General features: G+C 42.4%; 1 protein-coding gene across 1 annotated transcript in view; it reads left to right on the top strand.

The window, feature by feature from the left end:
- LOC147025936 (CUGBP Elav-like family member 1) overlaps window positions 1-24,539 on the top strand; it is a 216,415-nt gene that overhangs the window by 99,073 nt on the left and 92,803 nt on the right. The gene's annotated exons all lie outside the window — the stretch shown is intronic.

Raw genomic sequence — 24,539 nt, forward strand, 5'->3', positions numbered from 1 at the left:
TGCAACTGGTATCAACTGGGACCAGTACATTGCAACTGGTATCAACTGGAACCAGTAAGACTTTAACTGGTACAAATATGAGCACCTGGTTTTTTCAACTGGGAAATTGGAATTCTGACTGAATTTAACTGGTACCAGTTGAAACCAATAGAGACCAGTTAAAGACCAATTAGAACCAATAGAGACCAGTTGAAAATGTGTACTGGTTTTAACTGGTTTTTCGACCTGGGCACCAGCGTCTGGAATTCTGCAGGAGAGATGCGGCACCATTCTTTCACGAAGAAGACAATCAACTCACACCTGTTTGATGGAGGTGGAAAACGCTGTCTCAGGCGTCGCTCCAGAACATCCCATGAATGCTTGTTCTACATATACATCAGACAGGGTTCAGATCTGATGACTGAGAAGGCCATGACATGTGGATAACATCAGTGTTATGTTCGTCAAACCATTGGGTGACCACACATCTTCTGTGGATGGGGCATTGGAGGGTCTCTTGCAGCCATGCTAGCCATAATTATAGGCAACCAGGCCTATCCAGCATTTTTACCCTGTGCTTTCGAAGCGAAAAGCAGGGTTAAGCAATTGATATCATATGTATGGATGTCGTACGTCGTATGCGTCTGGATTTTGTTAAGAGCGTACAACGAAAACCGTTCCACAGAGGAAATTGAAACTTTACCACGTGCTTCATGCCCATGTGATGGAGCGGTCACTCTTCTGAGGTCAACATAGGCCAATTTTATAAAATCCTCAATTTTTATCCAATTGACGATAAATTTGAACAGGATTTTCATGTCAGCTCATTGTATTCGACCACCACCAACTATTTTTGAGGTCAACGCAGGCCAAAAGGTCAACATCGACCAAATTTCTAAAATTGTCCATTTTCACCCGATTGACTTGGAATTTGAAGAGGATTTTCACATTTGGTCAAATTAGAACAGGATTTTCATTAAAATGACCATCATGTGTCACGTGGTCTGGCAGCCACATTGGATCAAAGAAAAAAAAATAAACCTTAAAAAAACCCCAAAACAGTTGGCTCTCACCAAATCCTTCTCAATACTGTGTGGGGTATGTATTCCATGACTACCATCTAGTTATGCATGACCCTAAGCATGCTGGGATGTTATTTGCTTCATTAACACATGGGCCACACATGTGGAAGCTGTTGCTTGGTTTCCTTCATTTTCCCAGGTGTTTCCAATTTTTTTTGTCCAAGACCTGTACATTTTCATACATTCATTCATAAATTTATCAGCATTTGAAGGAGGCACAATGTTTGAAATGCTTCCCTTTGTTCCTCTCCCTCTAGATTTGGCAAAATTGCTATGATGGCATGAAACTATTTTGTGCATGCTTTTGGAGTCATGAGCCCTTTGAAGGAGATTAAACTCGTGGAGTGAGACAGGGCTTTTTGCGGAAAAGTTGGTGCTTCACTCTCCATCTTAGGCAGGTCACAGAGAGCATTTTAGAATGTACTTTTGGATCTGCATCACACCAGTATGAAAGTAATTCAGTAAGGAAAATAACAGTGAGAGGGCATGTGGGAGAGAGGGGTGGAGTGTGGGAGAATGTGGGTTAGATGTGTGTTAGATCGGGGGGAGGGGGAGGGAGGAGGAAGCAGAGAGAGAGAGAGAGAGGAGAAGAGATACGTAGTAGGGAAGGAGAAAAGGAATGAGAAAGGAAATATATGAAGGAAGCATTCAGGATGCTTTAATTACCTCCACCATTTTATACACATATAAATGTACTTGTACAGGGCCAAAAACGATATATAGAACGATGTTTCAAAAATGTATTGGGCCCGATATGTCCTCGTGAATCAGGCATTGTATGGCTGAGGTTTGCACTCTACTGAGTGCCCTTATAGTTAATAGAGTGCTGACCTTTACATTGTCTAGTCTGACAGGACGTTACAGGAGAACTACACTTGCATATGAGCTGTCTCATATGTGGTTGATTGGCGACCCAACTATGAACTGTCAAATTGGTGCTTCACCGATAGAACATTGCATCACAGTGTGCCACCCCTATGATGGGTGTCCTATCTGCCAGCATTAGTTGGTGAACAATAAAAAACACCATCATGTTTTTACTATAGAATACACACAAGGATGTACAAGGATACACAAAGAACTTAGACCCAAGAAGAGGCCATCAAGTCTGTGCCACTTCTACACTAAATTAATTCAAACCAACGGCTTATCAAGCTAAATTCACTGGGGGAGGGGATGTGTGGGGGTGTGGGAATGTGGATGAGAGCAGTGTGGCAAGCACGGACAGCAACTGGGCATTTTATACACATATAAATATCCTTGTACAGGGTGTTCCTAAATGATCTGTCCCATTTTGAATGTAAATAAAAAAGTAGCCTATAGACATACAAGCATGCAGTTTGCACCATCCTGTAGCCCAACTCAAAGCTTATCTTGACATGTCAGTAGACTTCCACATGTGCACCATTAATGGCTCTCAGAATGTCCTATATTATATTATTTCCACATTCGCCACATTTCCACAGTCACACATTTTTCAGACAATTTCCACATGTTGCAACATTTATTGGTGTAACTCTGGACACTATAATTAACACTTGAACGAAAACTAAAAATCAGAATTATCTGAGTTAGACTACAAGATGGTGTAACCTGCATGCTCGATGGCTATTACTTTTTGTTTTTTTTTACATTCAAAATAGGAAAGATAATTTAGGAACACCCTGTATTATCATTAATAGCATCATTATTATTATTATTATTATTATCATCATCATTATTATTATGATCCGTCGCACGTGAAGCAAAAAAGTGGGGTAAAGCAATTGGTTCAGGTCCGTCCGTCCATCTGTCTGATCATTTTATGATCAAGGACAAATGATTTAAATCGAATGTTATATTTTGAACACAAATCAGAACATGAATACGAAGAAAATTTGCCGTTTAACAGAACTTCGGCTCTGAATTCGTCCCGATCGCACATGCGTAGAGGAGTGAAATATTATATTTTACTCTGTCTGCCTGCCTGGCAGTCAAACGAAATTGAAAATCATTCAAAACAGGAAACTTGCTGTTTTTAAGGACGTTATAAAGGACACAATTTCAGTCTTGGCTTCGTGGTTAAGGTGGCTGGCTTGGGACCTTTGTTGGTTGACTCAGCCTGTCATCCTTCTGAGGTCGGTGAAATGAGTACCAGTGTACTCATTGGTCTGGTGACCTGGTCCTGCACTGTATTCCTTGCCACTGAAACTGCCTTGGCAGCCCTATGCGTCTTTACGGTGTGAAAGGAATGTTAATAATAAAAAATATATGAAGAACACAAACAGCAGACACAAATAACTAATGTAATGTGTTAGATAGAGTGATGCAATCAATTTTGTAAAACGAGGGTAAAACCTGGAATTTATTTATTTATTCGACTTTTACAGGCTTTAAACTTTCATTTAAATTGCATTATATAGTTGAACACTGAAGAACACAAATCGCCTTCTTAATACTTCCAAGAACAAAAAATATATATATATATATATATATATATATATATATATATATATATATATATATATATATATGTATATATTGTATATCAATATGTGGCATGTGAGAGAGAGAGAGAGAAAGTGAGAGAGTGAGAGAGAGAGAGAGAGAGAGAGAGAGAGAGAGAGAGAGAGAGAGAGAGAGAGAGAGAGAGAGAGAGAGAGAGAGAGAGAGAGAGAGAGAGAGAGAGAGAGAGAGAGAGAGAGAGAGAGAGAGAGAGAGAGAGAGAGAGAGAGAGAGAGAGAGAGAGAGAGAGAGAGAGAGAGAGAGAGAGAGAGAGAGAGAGAGAGAGAGAGTATCGGGGTGAAGAAGAGGCTGCCTTTATGGCTTTGTATGATGCTGATGATGCTGCATTCTATTGTGGTCAATAAAGCCTGAACCAAACATAAATCGGCTTGTTCCTGTCACCTCCCAAACTCATACACCAGGTTTTGTCATATTCCGTCCAGAGCTTCTTGAAATATTGTGCTCTTTTTTGGCTCTCATTGGTGAAGAATCACTCAAAAAATAAAATTAAAAAATTCTCGTATCCAGATCAGGATCTGGATCTTCATGAAAATGTAAATGATTCATCCTTGTCACACACCCAACCTGTCCACCAGCTTTCATCCGAATCCATCCATTACTCTTTGAAATAGCATGCTATCTATTGTTTTTGGCCCTCTTTCTCAATGGTGAAGAATCACTTAAAAAAAATTCTCACATCCACATCCAGAACTGGATCTTAACCAAAATGAAATCAATTTGTCCTTGTCACACACCCAACTTGTCCACCAAATTTCGTCCAAATCTGTCGATAACATTTTGAGATATCTTGTTCACAAAAAGACAGAGAGACAGACAAACAGACAGGGGTGAAACCACAACCTCTTTCCACCTTTGGTGGTGGAGGTAACAATTGAAAGCTTTGCAATCTAATGTATATTCAAGCCAGTTCGTTTTTGGACTTTGTATGTATGGACTATTGGACTATGTACTGGCAGACTGCCTTCACCCCATTGGTTGAACAGCTCACCCAACTCCGTCCACAATCAAAATCATGTGCTGCCATTTTCTGAAGCAGTAAAGGCCGCAGGCCTCGGGTGTAAGTCCATGGCCCAGTGTAATTGGAATTATCCCAGGTATATAACCATATTGTAGCGAAAGCAGTGAGCTGAGCATACTTAAGGCGTGCACATGAGAGAATAGGAAACAACAACAACAACAACAACAACAACAACAACACAATACCATGGCAATTTGGAATCCGTGTCGTTGGCTATGACCCTTTTGCTTCCATTTTTTTTTTGCTTCTGGTTATTTTTTGTTTCCGGTTTTTGTCATGGGGAATGATGCATGCCGGGAGATAAAGGCATCATCGGAGATATGAAAGACCCAAATAATATCAGACATGGTGTATATTTCCTCCAATGATTTTAATAAAGACAAGTGTGAAGACGACGATGGTTCATGAGCGGTATTTGACGATGGAGATTGTTTCAGAAGTGAAGGATGAGACAATGTGATAATGTTGGACCAAGTAATAAAAATGATCAACATGATGTGGTACGAGTGACAGGTTATAAGCTGCAAAATGTCGAAAACCCGGTTTCGTTCAACAACTTTCAAAATTTGACCTTTGCATAAATTTTAAAGGTCACAAAACAATGTTGTGGACATTAAAATAAGGAAACAGGATAAGTGATATAGCTTAATGGAGTTATTTCGTCGAAGAAGGTCGATAACCCAGTTCGATTCCCACAACTTTGAAAATTTGACCTTTGTGAACTTTAAAGTTCAAAGGTCAAGGATTATGACCTTTGGTGCAAAACTTCCTCTGGAACATTCCAGGAACAACATAACATCATATCGGCTGTATGGCATTTCGCACTCCTCAGATTATCCATACTTTGATGAAATCAGCGTAAAAACAAACTTGAAGGGGGCATCACGGGCAAGGTGTTCGAGATAGAGCAAAATGGTTTCCAGAATTTAGGTGGGGAATGACCTCAAGATTATGCATAAAAAATATTGTCATCCTTGCTCTCAAAGTTTGGACGGTCGTATGATTTTTATGTCCAATTTCGAAATTTTCTAAGTTCATGACCTTGTGACCTTGACCTTGGGACGAAAATGAAAAATTGAGCTCCGTGGGGCTATGCAGGTGCCATTGGGCTAACCAAATACCGAAACCCCTGCCAGATTCGATAAACCCCTCGGCGAAGATGGATTTTTATGTCAAAATCGCAATTTTCTAAGTTTGTGACCTTGTGACCTTGACCTTGTGACCTTGACCTTGGGACGAAAATGAAAAATCGAGCTCAGTGGGGCTATGCAGGTGCCATTGGGCTAACCAAATACCGAAACCCCTGTCAGATTCGACAAATCCCCTTGGAGAAGATGCAAATTGAAATTGGCTTCCCCCTAAAAACACGTTTTTTGGGTGTGGCTCTGCCCATAATGGGCGCACCATGCCCATATTCAGGAAAACACAACCAGATCATGATATAAACCTCCCATCAAAATTTCATCAGGATCGGATCAAAACACACGGAGCTATGCTCGGGACAAACAGACAGACAGACAACAATAACGAATATAGTGGTCACATATTTTTCGTGAAAATATTTTTTCGTGAACCAATATCTCCCGCATCATCAAAAAATTTTTTTTTATTGTGATTTATGTTTTTGATCGCTGATCCCGAATCCAGGCCGAAGTAACCGGAAATTGCGTCTACAGTTGTGAACAAGTTATAGGTAAAGTCAGAAGCGAATGTAAGAAGAATACTCCGTTCGCTTCTCGTAATTTTTTTTCGATGAGATCCTGTTCTAGGCGGTGTAGTTGTCGTTGTGAAGGTAATGTTCAGGTAATATTAATTTTTTTAGATGAGATCCTGTTCTTGGCGGTGTAGTTGTTGATGTGAAGGTAATGTTGAGGTAATATTTTTTTTCAGATGAGATCCTGTTCTCGGCGGTGTAGTTGTTGTTGTGAACGTAATGTTGAGGTAATATTAATTTTTTTAGATGAGATCCTGTTCTTGGCGGTGTAGTTGTCGTTGTGAAGGTAATGTTGAGGTAATATTTTTTTTTTTAGATGAGATCCTGTTCTTGGCGGTGGAGTTGTCGTGTAGGTAATGTTGAGGTAATATATTTTTTTAGATGAGATCCTGTTCTAGGCGGTGTAGTTGTCGTTGTGAAGGGAAGTTGAAGATTTTTTTTTTTTCAGATGAGATCCTGTTCTTGGTGGTGTTGTTGTCGTTGTGAAGGTAATGTTGAGGTAATATATTTTTTTTTAGATGAGATCCTGTTCTTGGTGGTGTAGTTGTTGTGAAGCTAATGTTGAGGTAATATTTATTTTTTCAGATGAGGTCCTGTTCTTGGCGGTGTTGTTGTCCTGAAGGTAATGTTGAGGATTTTTTTTTTCAGATGAGATCCTGTTCTGGACGGTGTAGTTGTTGTTGTGAAGGTAATGTCGAGGTAATATTTTTTTTTTTAGAAGAGATCCTGTTCTTTGCGGTGTAGTTGTTGTGAAGGTAAGGTTGAGGTAATAGGTAAAGTCAGAAGCGAATGTGTAAATAATTCTACGTTCGCTTCTTGGCTTTGCCGATTCCATATCATTGTACATGCACAAAATCAGTATGCATGTTTTTACTTCACGTATGTACAGCGAGTTATTTTTTATTTTTTTTCGGGACTGATTGTGGTAGCGATCTGTGGCTTTATATACCGCCCAAATAAAGGGATGAACAAATTGTCTAATGAATGAAAGGTTTTGTACGTAATTTCGGTTTTAGCCCTGACTTTTCAAGGCTGAATAGTGTGAAAATACAGAAGACTTTTCCTTCAAGTATGTGATGCAAATAAAGGGGTGAGCAATTTACTTGATTGTTCTTATTATTGCAGCTGTAGTAGTAGTTGTTGTTTTGAAGATCGTGTCTGTTGAGGTCGGTAATGTGTGAGACTTTCAGTCGTGTTGGCTTAATGGTTGAGGTGGCTGGCTTAAGTTATTAGGGTCTTGAGTTTGAGCCACTTTCTCTATCGTTAAATAATACCAGGTGGGTTGACTCAGCCTGTCATCCCTCCAAGGTCGGCAAAATGAGGACTGCCAGTTTACTGGAAACGGGCATTGCATCAGTGGCACAGCTCCGCTCCCAGCAATGATGCAACCAGCAGTTACAGGCTGCATACAAAACAATGATAATAATAATAATAATAATAATAATAATAACAAGTCTGAAGACGATGGTTCACGAGCGGTATTTGACGATGTACATTGTTTCAGAAGTCAAGGATGAGACAATGTGATAATTTTTGACCAAGTTATAAAAATGATCAACATGATGTGGTACGAGTGACAGGTTATTAGCTGCAAAATGTCGAAAACCCGGTTTCGTTCAACAACTTTAAAAATTTGACCTTTGCATAACCTTTAAAGGTCACAAAACAATGTTGTGGACATTAAAATAAGGAAACAGGATACGTGCTATAGCTTATTGGAGTTAGTTCGGCGAAGAAGGTCGAAAACCCGGTTCGATTCCCACAACTTTGAAAATTTGACCTTTGTGAACTTTAAAGGTCAAAGGTCAAGGATTATGACCTTTGGTGCAAAACTTCCTCTGGAACATTCCAAGAACAACATAACGTCTTATAGGCTATATGGCATTTCGCACTCCTCGGATTATCCATACTTTGATGAAATCAGCGTAAAAACAAACTTTAAGGGGGCGCCACGGGCAAGGTGTTAGAGATAGAGCAAAATGGTTTCAAGATTTTAGGTGGGGAATGACATCAAGATTATGCATAAAAAATTGTCATACTTGCTCTCAAAGTTTGGGTGGTCGTATGATTTTTATGTCAAAATTCGAAATTTTATCAGTTCTTGACCTTGTATTGTGACCTTGACCTTGGGATGAAAATGAAGAATAGAGCTCCGTGGGGCTATGCAGGTGCCATTGGGCTAACCAAATTCCAAAACCCCTGCCAGATTCGACAAACTCCTCGGAGAAGATGGAATTTTAAGTCAAAATTCGCAATTTTCTAAGTTCGTGACTTTGTGACCTTGACCTTGGGACGAAGATGAAAAATGGAGCTCCGTGGGGCTATGCAGGTGCCATTGGGCTAACCAAATAATGAAACCCCTGTCAGATTCGACAAACCGCCTAGGAGAAGATGCAAATTGAAATCGGCTACCCCCTAAAAATACATGTTTTTTGGGCGTGGCTCCGCCCATAATGGGCGCACCACACCCATTCTCAGGAAAACACAACTAGATCATGATATAAACCTCCCACCAAAATTTTCTCCGGATCGGATCAAAACCCACGGAGCTATGCTCGGGACAGACAGACAGACAGACAGACAAGCCGGTAGGCGGACATGGGTAGTCGACTACCTAATAGAACCTGACGCAATGGGCCCGTTCGATGGGAAATGACCTGAGGATTAAGCACAAGAAAATTCATGATTCTAGCTTCAAGGGTTTATGCTGCAGATTGTTTTTTCGTTTAAATACCCCCACATTTAGAGGTTCTTCGGCCGTTGGTAGGCAACGGAGTGGTCCATAGCAACGGTTCTTTCTCACACATAACTAGGAAATACCATGAACCTACCATACCAGTTTCATGTATATCTGACTCATAGTCTCTGACATATAACGAACTTCGTTTTTTTATTGTTTTCGACCAGGGTTCATTCAAAGTCTATCTTCTCTGACACTTTTCATAGGATCCGGCTGGAAATTTTGACAATATGGCTGAATGTACTGCCCCAGTCGGCCGTGGCCCGATTTTTGATTTTTGAAAAAAATAATTTTTTATGATTTTTTTTTATTTCAAAGTCCCGTTGCTAGGCAACCAAAGGGGCGTTTAGCAACCAGTACCTACGCTGCACAACGAGGTCATAAACTGGTCCTACCACCCAAATTTCATCAAAATCGAACAACTGCAAGGGAGTCAAAAACCCCCGACAAACACACACACGGACAAGCCGGTAGGCGGACATGGTAGTCGACTACCCAATAGAACCTGACATGATGGGCCCGTTCAATGGGGAATGACCTGAGGATTAAGCACAATAAAATTCATGATTCTAGCTGCAAGGGTTAATGCTGCAGATTGTTTTTTCGTTAAAATACCCCCACATTTTGAGGTTTTTCGGCCGTTGCTTGGCAACGGAGGGGTCCATAGCAACGGTTCTTTCTCACACATAACTAGGACATACCATGAACCTACCATACCAGTTTCATGTATATCTGACTCATAGTTTCTGGGATAAAACGAACTTCGTTTTTTTATTGTTTTCGACAAGGGTTCATTCAAAGTCTATCTTCTCCGACAGTTTTCATAGGATCCGGCTGGAAATTTTTGACAATATGGCTGAATGTACTGCCCACAGTCGCTCGTGGCCCGATATTTGATTTTCGAAAAAATATATTTTTTTATTTTTCAAAAATTTCAAAATCCCGTTGCTAGGCAACGGTGATGTCCATAGCAACGGTTCTCATTTGCACACAACTAGGTCATGGTATGAACCTACCAACCAAGTTTCATTGATATCGCCATCGTATTAATGGAGCACTGGACCGAACAGACACATACAGACAAGCACAGACAGACAGACAAACATATCGACGGAAATACTGATATAAGGGTAGAAAAAAAAATCTTAATTTTTTTTTTTTCGACTCGATCGACTGCCCAACAGACAGACAGACAGACAGACAAACATATCGACGGAAATACTGATAATAAGGGTAGATCGACTACCCAACAAACCAGACGATTGCAATATCCCGCTCTCTCCCGGAGGGCGGGATAATAATAACGACTGGAACTGCCACTTTATAACAGCTGGCAGTGATGATCGGGTACCAAGACGTCCAGCTTTGACATAACCCTTCTTTGATACAACACGGGACTGATGAATTGCGGACCGAGTAACATGAAGTGTTCAATCTATTTATTGCATATGCAGTTAGCCCTTTTTTCCTGGGGACATTGTTGGTATCAATTGAATTGGAGTTTAAATTACCCTGTGGACCCACGGTGACTTTTCCCGCACATTTAATGCTTCGTCTTCAGGTAAACCAGAACTCCCCCGAGCCATACAAAGCCTCCAATACATCTCTCCACTATGCGGGATTGATGAGTTATGGACCCAGTAACACGCCGCATTCAATCTATTTATTATTAAAGCAGTTAGCCCTTTTTCCTGAATACATAGTTGGAAGCAATTGAATTGGTTTAAATAAATTAAACACAAAGTAATAAATGTGGACACCATCAGCGGGATTCCCTGAGTCGAATGAGGCCCCACATCTTTCTCTACGACGTGGGATTCACAAGTTATGCACTGAGAAACAAGCCATGTTCCATCCATTTATTATGTACGTGGTTGACCATTTTTCCTGAGGCCATCTTCAGTATCAATTGAATTGATACTCCTTTACCTTCAAATGCATGCAGGTGCAGCCAAGTGCAACCTTATGCAAAAAAAAAACATTCTAAAAGTTCTCAGATTCAAATAATTAAATAATTATGGCTGCCAGACCTTGTAGCCAATCGGGTTGAAATTTAAAACCTCCGTTGCACATGTTGGCGAAGTTATAATTTTGAAGTTTCACATTTATTGATGCAACGGTTCCAGAGTAAATATTATTTAATATTTTTCCTTCAATCCAATATGGCTGCCAAACCATGTGGCCGATGGAGTTTAAATTTAAAACCTAAATTCCACCTGAGAGCTGCATCATAACTCTGAAGATGCACATTGATTGATGCAGTGGTTCCAGAGAAAACATAATTTAATATTTTTCCTTCGACCTAATATGGATGCCAAACAATGTGACCTGCATCAAAAGGAGGTGGGAACTTTTTGTTCATCATGGATAGGCGGTCGTACCTGTAAAGTTTCGTCTCAATCTGTTCAGCCGTTTCAGATAAGAAGACTTTTTATTTTTTAAATTTTCAATCCAATATGGCTGCCGTACCAGGTGACCTATTACATCATAAATTTAAATTCTCCCTCTAATGGGGTAGGGCATGATGCTTGTTAAGTTTCGTGTTGATCGGACAAGGTGCTCTTTTCTATCCAAGATGGCCACCAAACCATGTGACTTGTGACATCACAATTTTTACCGTAAATGCAGCCATGGGGTTAGAAGTTAGATGTTGATAGGTGCAAAGTTTCGCTTCGATAGGGTAAATGGTTCCAGAGAAAACATTATTTAATATTTTTCTTAACTCCAATATGGCTGCCAAACCATGTGACCTATCAATTATTCATTGACAAACTTATAACCACTACCCTTGGAGAATATGTTTGTGAAGTTTCCACTTCAACTGACCAGCCGTTCTGGAGAAGATGTTTGAGGGTTTTAGGGTATGGCCAACAAACCATGTGACCTATCAATGAGAAATTTAACAAACTTGTTAAAGGGTGACATGGGGAATATGTGTGTAAAGTTTCGCCTCAATCTGTCCAGTTGTTTTGGAGAAGAAGATTAAAAAAAAAAATTCAAAGCAATATGGCTGCCGAACCAAGTGACCGATGGCATCATAATTCCTTCCTCCAGTCAGTTATTGTGTAGATGATGCTCAAGAAATTTCAAATTTTTCCAATGCAGCGTTCTCTCTGTCGAATTTCCACCGGAATACAACTTCACCGATGACGTCATGAAAAAATCATGCGTATTTCCCATGTGGCGTTCTTGCCATGTGCCAAGTTTCAAATTTTTCCATTGCACGGTTTTGGAGATACAGAGGTCCAAAGTTTTTCGGATTTTCAAAGATGGCGCCCATACCACGTGAAATGTGACGTCATTATTATAAATTCAGAATGCTATCAAAAAACATACTGTGGTGAAAATTTCGTGTCGATCGCATTTACGGTTCCCGAGAAAATGAATTTTAAAGCGAAAAAAACCCCCAAAATCACCGGCCGAATAACAAAAATAATACACAGAAGAAAAACAATAGGTTACCCAGCCTTGTAGGCTTGGTACCCTAATAAACAGAAGAAAAACAATAGGTTACCCAGCCATGTAGGCTTAGTACCATAATAAACAGAAGAAAAACAATAGGTTACCCAGCCTTGTTGGCTTGGTACCATAATAAACAGAAGAAAAACAATAGGTTACCCAGCCTTGGCGGCTTGGTACCATAATAAACAGAAGGAAAACAATAGATTACCCAGCCATGTAGGCTTGGTACCCTAATAAACAGAAGAAAAACAATAGGTTACCCAGCCATGTAGGCTGGGTACCATAATAAACAGAAGAAAAACAATAGGTTACCCAGCCTTGTAGGCTTGGTACCATAATAAACAGAAGAAAAACAATAGGTTACCCAGCCATGTAGGCTTAGTACCATAATAAACCAAAGAAAAACAATAGGTTACCCAGCCTTGTTGGCTTGGTACCCTAATAAACAGAAGAAAAGCAATAGGTTACCCAGCCTTGTGGGCTTGGTACCATAATAAACAGAAGAAAAGCAATAGGTTACCCAACCTTGTCGGCTTGGTACCATAATAAACAGAAGGAAAACAATAGGTTACCCAGCCATGTAGGCTTGGTACCCTAATAAACAGAAGAAAAACAATCGGTTACCCAGTCATGTAGGCTTAGTACCATAATAAACCAAAGAAAAACAATAGGTTACCCAGCCTTGTTGGCTTGGTACCCTAATAAACAGAAGAAAAGCAATAGGTTACCCAGCCTTGTGGGCTTGGTACCATAATAAACAGAAGAAAAATAATAGGTGACCCAGCCTTGTTGACTTGGTACCATAATAAAAAGAAGAAAAACAAAAGGTTACTCAGCCATGTAAGCTTAGTAACATAATAAACAGAAGAAACACAATAGGTTACCCAGCCTTGTAGGCTTGGTACCATAATAAACAGAAGAAAAACAATAGGTTACCCAGCCATGTAGGCTTAGTACCATAATAAACAGAAGAAAAACAATAGGTTACCCAGCCATGTTGGCTTGGTACCCTAATAAACAGAAGAAAAACAATAGGTTACCCAGCCATGGAGGCTTGGTACCCTAATAAACAGAAGAAAAGCAATAGGTTACCCAGCCTTGTTGGCTTGGTACCCTAATAAACAGAAGAAAAGCAATAGGTTACCCAGCCTTGTAGGCTTGGTACCATAATAAACAGAAGAAAAACAATAGGTTACCCAGCCTTGTAGGCTTGGTACCATAATAAACGGAAGAAAAACAATAGGTTACCCAGCCATGTAGGCTTAGTAACATAATAAACAGAAGAAAAACAATAGGTTACCCAGCTTTGTAGGCTTGGTACCATAATAAACAGAAGAAAGAAAAGAGATGTATTTGAAGGGGAAGGGGGCAAAGGAGAAGCATTGCAGTGATCACCATTGCTGGTACTAGAAGGGGAGTAAGCATCATTGTGTTCATCATCGTCCGAGTTTCCCATCTCTGGCTCGTCCACATCGCCAGTGTGGTTGGCCAGGCCAGCTTGTTTGAAGATCGGACATGTTGGCGATTCCTGCAGAACAGACGTTTCCCTGCTTGCAGCACGTAGGACCTAGAGGACTCGTGTTTTTGTACCATTTCACCAGGAACCCATTTTCTAGTGTCAGGAAGTGATTCCATGCAGATTGCCGACCCTGAAAAGGTGGCCGCTCTCGTGCTACTCCATCATGATAGAACTTTTGCTCGGTCTTTTCCATGTCAAAATGCTCTTTAACCTCATGAAAGCTGTAGGGTCTTGGTACAAGTCAGCTGTGCTTTGCAGGCAGTTTGTTATGTGGTCTTCTACCCATCAACAGCTGTGCAGGGGACAAGTGCAGTCCTTCTGGAGGAGTGGTGAAGTCGTCTAACAAAGCTAGATGTTTGTCCTCCGCTTTGTTCCACAATTTTTTCACAGTTTGCATTGCTCTTTCGGCTTCGCCGTTAGCACGAGCAAATCGAGGGTTGGAAGTAGTTTGGTGAATGCCGCAATAAAAACAGAACGATTTGAACTCTTTGGACACTCACAAGGATGCATTGTTGCTCCTAAGACCCTCAGGTATACCATGTGTACAAAAGATGAATTTTAGAGCATCAATCGTTGTGCGGCTTCTCGTATCCTTGAGCTCACGTACCTCTATAAATTTCGAATAATAATCCACAACCAAAATGTGTTGTTTTGACTCAAACTCAAATGGGTCCAGAGCGACCTGGTTGAACGGTAAATCTGGAATCTGTGTCGGAATGAGCGGTTCCGGAGGAAGCTTATTTTTGTAATCTGCGCGTGCAGTACAGTTTTTCACTGCCGCTTCGATCTGTTGGTTCATTGTTGAGCAATAGAGCACTTCCTGAGTACGCTATTTGCACTTTACAATACCAAGGTGAGAGCTGTGTTTGATGGAGAGCATGTGCTGACAGAGACTTGGTGGCACTACTATATGCATACCTTTATAGATACTTCCATCAGAGACACCTAACTCACTCTTTGAATCCCAGTACAGTCTCAATGGAATGGGCACTTCATTTCGACAGCCTGGTCATCCAGTGTGGATCACATCCAACAGAAGTTGTAACTCTTGTCGAGTCTGTTCCTGCAGCAGGACATACCTCTCCTTGGTGATGGAGATGAAGTCTAACATGGAAACCTGCTCCAGATTGACTTCTTGTCCCAACAACTGGTGAGTCTGATGAGCACGAGATGGTGTATCTGGTAGCTGCATGTCTTTGCCACTTTTATAAACTACCTCGAGATTGTACCACTGCAGACGTAACAGCATCCTCTGCAGACGCATGGGAGCAGACAGAAGAGGTTTAAAAAAAAATATCTTGAAGTGGCTTGTGATCCCTAAATACAGTCACTGTCTTGCCAAATATGTAGCAGTGGAATTTCATAGAGGCGTGGAGGATTGCAAGCATTTCTTTTTCAATCTGAGCATACCGTTGTTCCACCTCCGCGAGGGACCGCGAAGTGTTTGCAACCGGCTTCCCCTCCTGCATTAAGACACCACTGAGACCGCTTTGACTTGCATCCGCATGGATCTCTACTGGTGCCTTCATGTCATAGTATCTCAGTGCAGGGTGCTGACAGCAGAGATCCAATAGTTTATGGAAAGCTTTGTCCTGTGCAGGTTGCCAGTCAAAAATACTATCAGCTCTCAGTAAAGCTCGAAGTGGTGCATTGAATTCACTCGGTTGAGGAATAAATTTAGCCAGGTAAGCAATGAATCCAAGGAAATGCTGCACGTCCTCTTTATTCCGTGGAATAGGCATATTACGTAGGGCTTCAATTCCTGAGAGGTCAGGCTTGAATCTGTCTGCAGTAAGTAGATGCCCAACATACCAAACCTCCTTTTGGCCAACTTTGCATTTTTCCATGTTCAATTTGAGGTTGTAGGATGTAGCCCTCTCCATGTCTTGCTTTAAAATTCTGTCGTGATGATCTCTATCTCGTCCTGCAATCAAGATATCATCTATGATCACTGAGGCTCCAATAATGCCATCCAACATTTGATCCATGATACACTGAAATATTTCTGGGTCACATTTCAATCCAAATGGTAGCCTCAGCCAACTAAAATGACCCATCGGTGGATTGAAGGTCATCAGTTTTGATGACTCCTCGTCCAGGAGAATCTGTAGAAACCCACTCTTTGCATCCAGTACTGAGAATAAGTTGGCTTTTGGTATGTTGGAGACCACCTCTTCGACCGTCTTCTTGGGATAATGCTCATGTTCAATGCCCTTGCTGAGATCTCCAGGATCCAAACATATTCTGAGCTTGCCATTGCGAACTGCAGCTACCATTGAGTTGACCCATTCGGTTGGCTCCTCCACTGGAGTTATGAAGCTATTATCTAGCATCTTGTTCAATTCCTCGATGATCCTAGGCATTAGCGCAGCTGGTTGCCGATGTGCAGCACGTACAACCCCATTTGCTGTTGGGTGTATTTTGATTCAGTAGACCCCTGGTAGGGTACCTGAAGTACTGATGATATTAGGAAAATCTCGTAGATCTGGGGAAACTGATTTATCATCCGCTGACTGAACCCCCACCAGGGAACTCAGTCGAGCAGCGCGGCCAAGGTTCTCAGTGGTCTCCCCCAATATCACGTTCTCCTGATCCAGATTAACCAGCTCGCATGAAGCTATTATGGACCTCCCCTCAAATTCCAGGGAAAGATCCGTGGAAGCAACTGGCCGAATGATGTGGTTGGAGTAAATTCTCAGGGTTCTCTTCGACTTGTGAAGTTCCGTGTTAACTGGTAGTCTTTGAAAATGCCTGAGTGTAAGTATATTGCACCTTGCCCCTGTATAAATACAGAAGGTAATGTTTGCAATGCCACTGACTCTGACAGTCTGGGACCATTTGTCATCTGCCAGCAATATTGTACATTCGAAGAACCTCCGAATTCCTTGTTTTCTCCAACATCAACGAGAAGTGTTTTTCCCAGTCGCTGTCGCCTAAGGCAGACCAACATCCAATGGTTTGGACATTTGCAATAGGAACAGGCGGAGCCTACTGCAGGACATTTCCCTTTTGTTCCACAAATGTCACTCATCCTTGCCACATCTACCGCATGTTTTAAATGCTTGCAGATGTGATGATGAGGCACAATGCTTGGGATGCGATTTGCTCTGAGCTGTGATAGCTAACACTCCAAGTTTGTAGTTATCTTTATTCCGCACAATGTGGATTTGCTTCGGAGACAACTTAAACAGTCGTCAAATCTCCAGAACCTTTGTTTGTGACAGTCCTTCACTTTGATGCAGTAACCTTTCCTGCACCCTGGATTCAAAAATGCCATCAATGATCGCATCGGTTGGAATGTCCTTGGGATCGGCATACTCGCAGTCCACGAAAATAATCCTCAGGTCCTTTCCAAAGTTATCAAAGGTCTCCTCACTCTTGTTTTCGCTGCTTGAACTGGTGCCGGGAGATCCGCTTGTTCTTTCTCGGTTGCACATGCGTTTCAAAATTATCGAGTACCTTGTATGGATCATCTTTCTCAGTCTCCTCGCATGTGAACGTTTTCTAAATCTCACGGCCATGAGCACCAATCCACGTGCCCAGCCATCCGGCTTTCTGCTTTGAGTTTAGCTCCGATAGCGGGCCCGCGGTTATTAACTGAACGTGGTCTCGAAACAGAATGTATTCTCCAAATAAATACGCTGCATCCCAGTCGTAGTCAGGTATTCAAAGCTTGGAAATGCCATCCCATACTTATCAATGATCGTTTGTTAAAAAAACAGTAGGTCTGGTTAACTTCTGACACCATGTAAGATACTGGCTTTTATTCCAAAAATCGAGGCAGCATTGGGGATCTCGCGAGATCAACCCGATCCAGATCGAGCTGCAGGAACTGCTTTACATTACACATTCTGTCAATGAAATCAAGCTCTGTAAAAAGTATTTTTAAAATCTTTATTGCACACAATTTAGATACATTTTCAAGGTCATATTTGGTCGAAGTTTAAAAAAAATATTCACCTTTCTCACTTTGACTGGTAGGTTTGCCACAATGAGTTCATGAGTTGTTTGACAGTCTGTATCTGGCAATGTCTTGGCAGATTGCATAGCACTTACCCATCTTCTATTGTTTCGAATAGGTTCAAACTAATTTGTAAGTTGCCCATCAGGTGAAGTCCATGTTACAGTTGCAGCTTGGGTCGTTACCCCATGCATGTCAAGTGAAAAGTGGGGTTAAGCAATTGCTTCATGGCTGTCTGTCTGTCTTATCAGTTATTGCTCATCAGTTGATGTTGAGGAACATATTATTCATGTTGAATGTCATATTTTGAACATGAATATGAAGACAAGTCTTTCGTTTTACCGTACTTTGTCTCTGAATTTGTCTCCTGTTTGCTCATGTGCAGAGAAGTGAGATTTTTTTTAACTTGCCAAAACGAAGTTTTTGCAAGATATGTTCATCAGCTTGTATGTTTTTTTTATTTTGTTTGTTTGTCTGTAATCATGTATCAAAAATTCTGCAGAGCACAGTTATCATTGGAAATTTTTGTAACTTCGCATATCAGAGGCCTATGGAGGTCCCTTTCAGCGCATAAAATTTTGAAGGTCAAGGTCAAAGGTCTAGGTCACTTTGTCGCAAATCAGGGGAGTCGACGAAACCCTTATTTTTTTGAGTAATTTTGATTGGATCGTCTTCAAACTTCATGGGAATATAGTTCATGGTCTGGCGCTCAGCTGATTAATTTTTGGTGGCGATTGGCCTTGACCTTTATGGTTAATGCCTCAGGTCAAACATATTTGACCCCAAGGTCAAATTTTCAAGTTTTAGGAACCATATCGGGTAGTACCTCAAATTGAACACCTCGATGAGTGCTTTCTAGATATGTCAAGATTGAGACATTATGACGTCATTTGGTGACGTTATGAGGCAAACGCATATTTTTCATGGTTACTCTGTAGAACGATTCTCATCGGAATCTCTCGTAGGCAGATATTCCTCAAGGAGTCGTTCCTGGTGGATAGCAGCTCTGTTCACCTCAGTGTGACCTTAAAGAAGTCACACATGGTCACCTTTTGGCAAGATACGGGTCACCCTAAGGGTGAACACTGGTTTTTTGTTTTTTACTTTGTTTGCCTGCCTGGCGGTCAAACAAAATTAAAAATCATTCCAAACGGGGAATTTACTGTTTTTAAGGACGCCATGATGGACATATACAACAGGCACGAATAACTGAAGTAACATGTTCGATAATGTGATGTAATAGACACTGCGGAAAATGCCAGTAAATTCCAGAATTAATTTATTTATATGACTTTTACAATCTTTATTTTATTTAAATTTAACTATACACTTAAACATTGTTGAACACAAATTGTCTGCCATAATACTTCCAAGAACCTCCAGTTTTGCTGTAGAGTAAACCCTAAAATATCACAGGGGTTACGTTCCTGGAAAATGCCGCGATAGTTAAAACTGCAATAATGGAAACCAAGGGTCAATAGGAAATGGGGAGATCAGTTCCTGGGCTTTGAGAAAATATAGAGGAAGGTGGGTGGTAGCCACAAATAAACATCACAATTCAAATAAATGTTTAAAATAAATATAAAGCATGATAACATTGCAATAAACATTGTAAATAAAATAAATACAGTGTAAAATAAACAAAAACAAGACACCTTTTAAGTTTATTCCAAAACAGCAAAGTGGGTGAGGGTAAGAACACAAGACTTAATTCAGGATAATGGTGCTGTTAGAGGGTAGAAAAGGAAAAAAAAAGGGGGGGTGTTAGGAGTAAGGAGGAGTGGGATTCAATGATCAAAAGAGCAGCATTAGCTTTATGATAAAGTCGCCTGCTGCATTGCCACATCGGAGAAGGGTAAAACGATCCTCACCTACTTTACCTTGAACCCTGGAGCAGCTCTGTCCTGGTTTGAGAGGAAGGTATCAGATGGCATTGTCTTCCAGAACAATCCCATCTCGTCGGTGTTAAAAATCTGCACCAGCATAAATCCCTTTGCTTCAATTGGTTCCATGAGCCGCGGTGGGTAGTGTTTTTAGCTGCACCATGGTCGGCCAATGTTGCTTGTTTGACTAATTTTCCAGCATTGAAGCCGAATCCTCTTTTTTAAAATATCAAACCAGCCCTTGCTGGTGTGGAACTTGTCAGTAGCCATGGTTGAACTGGAGCCATCGGCCCTGGCTGTCTCATGGAAGCGTTGGTCAATCCGCAATTATTTCGCCCTTCTCACCAGTCCAATCAAAAGCACTTTTTCGGTTTGATCCTTGATCCAAACCTCAAGCACTTTTTCCATCCTTTCAAGATGAAGATCATAGTTCAAGGAACTGGAATGAGACATTTACACTTTGTGGAGCACTGGCGGCAACATTTGGACAGATATTTGACTCATTTTTATGGATATACAGCACAGGTCAGGTCAGGTCAGGTATGGGAGTAAGTGACAGAGCAGCGCGTCACTGTGGCAACTTTCCGCCGGTACTCCAGGGACCTCCGCCTGGGCATCCCTCAGGCAGATGTCTGGCCCATCCCTAACTCCTTGATATTCTGATCAAACTGCTGCAACTACGAGGCACTTGGTTGGTCCATTGGCCTCCTCCACTCACGAGGCTCCCTCGGTAAGAGAATATGGTGAGCAGGATCGGCGTCAGGAAAATGAGCCACATGTCCATACAGCCGAAGCTGACGCTCACAGACGATGCAGGTAACAAATCTCATTTGAGTCACTCTCAGCAATCACTCATTGGACACAAAGTCCAACCAGCGACAGCCAAGGATTCAGCGACAGCCAAGCGACAGCCTATCAGGCTGTTAGGTCTCCATCTCCATCTCTGAGTTTTGACATCTCACAATTGACAGGTCTCCATCTCAGAGTCCAAGAGTCCATGGTGTCAGAGTCTCACATCCATAGAGCAAGACTGGAAGCAACAAGGACCTGAAGACTCGGACTTTTGTCCTCCTGCATCGGTACCGACAGCGCCACACCACATGATCCAGTGAATCCATGACTGCCCAGGCCTGACCCAGACTTCTGTTGACCTCTGGCTCACAGCCAGCAGAGACATGAATATCACTGCCAAGGCAAGTGAATCTCTCCGTGGCCTCAACATCCTCACCAAAAACGGATACAGACAAGATAGCAGCATCCAAGATGTCATTGAAAGCCTGGATCTTACTTTTGACCCAGGAAACCCATAATCCCATCGGCTCTGACTTTTCATTCAGCACCTCGAGGGTCCCCAAAAGTATCTCTATAGTTTCTGCAAAGATGACTGCATCATCTGTGAAATCAAGGTCAGAGATCTTGACATTCCCAAACGCCGCACTGCAGCTTGATCTCTCCGAAATCCTCCCCAGAATCCAGTCCATACAAGCAGTGAAAAGTGTGGGGGCCAGTACACACCACTGAAGAAGTCCAGTTAACAACTGGAAATAAGTCGGAGATGGGATCACCACATCTCACAGCACTCTCAGTACCAGAGTATAGTTTAGACATCAGATTGATCAGTTTCCATGGCAACCCATGAAGACTGAGAATCAAACAGAGGGCATCCTGCTTCACTGAATGAAATGCTTTATAGAGATAAACATAGGCTGCAAGCAGCCCCTGCCGAAACTCTCGTCTGCATTCAGTGAGGACTCAAATGCCAAGGATACGGTCAATCATTAACATCTTTTATGTAAAGCCTGACTGCTCTGGGCACTGGTGATCAAGCATGTGGTGGCGAACCTTATCAAGAATTATCCGAGCAAAGACCTTGCCCGACACTGAAAGCAACGTCATCCCTCAGTAGTTGTTGCAGTCCTGGTGATCATCCTTCCCTTTCCAGCGAGGGACAACAAGGCCACTCTTCCAATCAGTTAAAACTATGCCTGTGTTCCATGCAGCTCAAATAATTGCATGCATCGACATAAGTACAGCATTTCCACCAGCCCTGAGAAGTTTGGTATTGATGCCATAATTCCCAGAGCTTTACCTCATTTCGACCGGTTCATCATAGCCTGTGTTTCCTCAAACAAAGGTGGATCACAGTTGATTGGAGGGTCAGCAATATGAATAGTAACACCTCTGACACCCAACTCAACAACTGGTGGATCAGTCTGGAAAACCACTCAAAGTAACCGGCCCAGCGGGCTTTCACTTCGGCTCCTCTGTCATTTGCCCTCCACCCTACGCTCTCACTGCAGTACACCGAGCGACAAGCTTGCAGGAAATCAATGGGTGAATTCCCCTGTAAGCAGGACGAGAATCACTCGACAACAGGTGATGCTCTACCCCCTCACAGATTCCTCACATATAGGCCTCCTTGTCCACCCTCAGCACATGTACAGTTTTACGCCTCAACTCCCTGAACAGCTCGGCTCTGCCATTAAGCCTGGATCCGCGAATGGGGTCAATGGTATCCAGTGTCCCTTGAGAGACAAATTTTTCTTCGCCCTACGGTGAGTTCCAATACATGCACCGGCAACATCCAGGATGGTGGTCTTGAAGGCACTCCACAACTCTTCTGAATTCCACAAAGCACTCAGACCCTCCAAATTTCCACTCAGCCTGTCCACAAACTCCTCAGCGGCCCTCTCATCCTTGAGCTTGCCAACATCCAGCCTAGGCTGGGATGGGACCATTCTCCCGGACTTAAGCTGCAACTTCAGAATTGCTACCACAAGCCTGTGGTCGGTATTGAGGAACTGAACACTCCGGTCGACCTTGTAGTTCTGGATCATCCTCCAGTGACCATCAAATAGCACCTGGGCAATCTCCTTTGCCACACCACCAGCATTGGAACACCAGGTCCAGCGATGAGCCTGTGGGCGCTGAAACCATGAACGAGCCACCCTACATCCATGACTTCTTGCAAAGTCAAGGAACTCAGTGCTTTTTGGTTCACATTTCCAGACCCATGGGGACCAACACATGTCTCATAGCCATCCCTATCAGTTCCATTCGATGCATTGAAATCCCCCAAGTCTAAAAGAGTATCTCGCCTGGGACACTGATCAACCACAGACTCGAGCGTGGCATAGAATGCGTCTTTCACAGTGAGATCACTCACCTCAGTCAGAGCATATTCAGAGACCAGAGAAACAACACCCAAGGAGTGATGAATCCTTCGCCTCATAATACGCTCGTTGATTGGTATTAACTCAATTACCATTGGAATCAGCTTATTGGACGCAGCTTCAGCAACTCATTGGGCATGGTAACCATCAGAGCGACCAGACCAATAGTAGGTGTAACCACCTGCCATAATCTCACCACGATCTGGTCTACGAACCTCAGAGAGTGCTGCATGAGCGATGATCAAACGCCTGAGCTCAGATTATAACAAAGACAGGTGATCATCCTCTCTTAGGGATAGGATATTCCAGGCACCCACTCGAAGGGACTGTCTCAGGTTAACCCAAGGACACCGCCATCTAGTGGACGACACCTCATCACCACTGCAACACACACTACCGCAATCTAACCCATCTCTCCCTGGTTACTCCCTCTTACGGTATGACAGACCTGAGCCTCGTCCTGGTGGAGGTGTTGCTCTCTTCATCAAAGACTCTATTCCTCACTCTCCCTGCACTGCTCTCACTCCCCCACACCCCCAGGAATACCTCTGGCTTCGGCTTCCCCTCCACTCCCACCTCATGTTTATATGTGTACTGTACCGTCCACCGAACAGTGATGACTCCATCTACACCTCACTCTCCGAAAACATGGACCATCTTCTATCTTCTCATCCAAACTCTCTCTTCCTCTTATGTGGCGACTTCAATTGTCATCACGCCAGTTGGCTAGGTGTGGGTACCTCTCTCACCTGCCATGGGACATCAGCAAAAGCTTTCTGTGACTCATTGGGACTGACTCAATCGGTCAACTTCCCGACCCGGATCTCAACCAATGGTACTCCATCTCTTCTGGATCTGATTTTGACAAATTTCCCTGACAATATCTGCTGCTCTTCCTTCGCTCCAATTGGTTCTTCTGACCACGTCCTTATTAAAGTGGACATCTCTCTGGCTGTTATCAGAGAACCACCTCACCGCCGTCGAGTCTGGCATTTCACTCAAGCCGACTGGCAGGGTCTCCCAGCAGCCATCAAACTGACAGACTGGTCTCCTATCACTACTTTCTCAAACATCAACTCATCCTGGGAATTCTTTCAAAGAAACTTGCTCTCCCTCATGCACAGATTTATCCCCTCTCGTGTTCAGTTGTCTTACCCTTCCTCCCGCCCTTGGTTTACTGAAGCTTGTGGCGAGGCAGTTGTCCTGAAACAACTTGCCTTTGCCTCATGGAAAGCAAACCCAACTGAGGAGCAATCTCAGTTCTTTCCACAAAGCTCGGAACAAGTGTGTATCTACCCTCAGGAGAGCCAGAAAACAACATCTTTCTCATCTCAAGTCTGAACTCTCAAACCTCTCTCCCTCCTCAAAATCCTGGTGGCGTTTAATCAAATCTGTTTCTGGTGTATGTTCCCCCTCCATCCCCTCCCTTACCTCAAATGGCCGCACTGCTGATTCCACACGTGATAAAGCTGAATGTCTAAACTCGGTGTTTGCAGCTAAATC

This window comes from Eptatretus burgeri, chromosome 5 (genome assembly GCF_056783735.1).
Source record: "Eptatretus burgeri isolate ZD-2024b chromosome 5, Ebu_testis_v1, whole genome shotgun sequence".
NCBI classification, from domain to species: domain Eukaryota; kingdom Metazoa; phylum Chordata; class Myxini; order Myxiniformes; family Myxinidae; genus Eptatretus; species Eptatretus burgeri.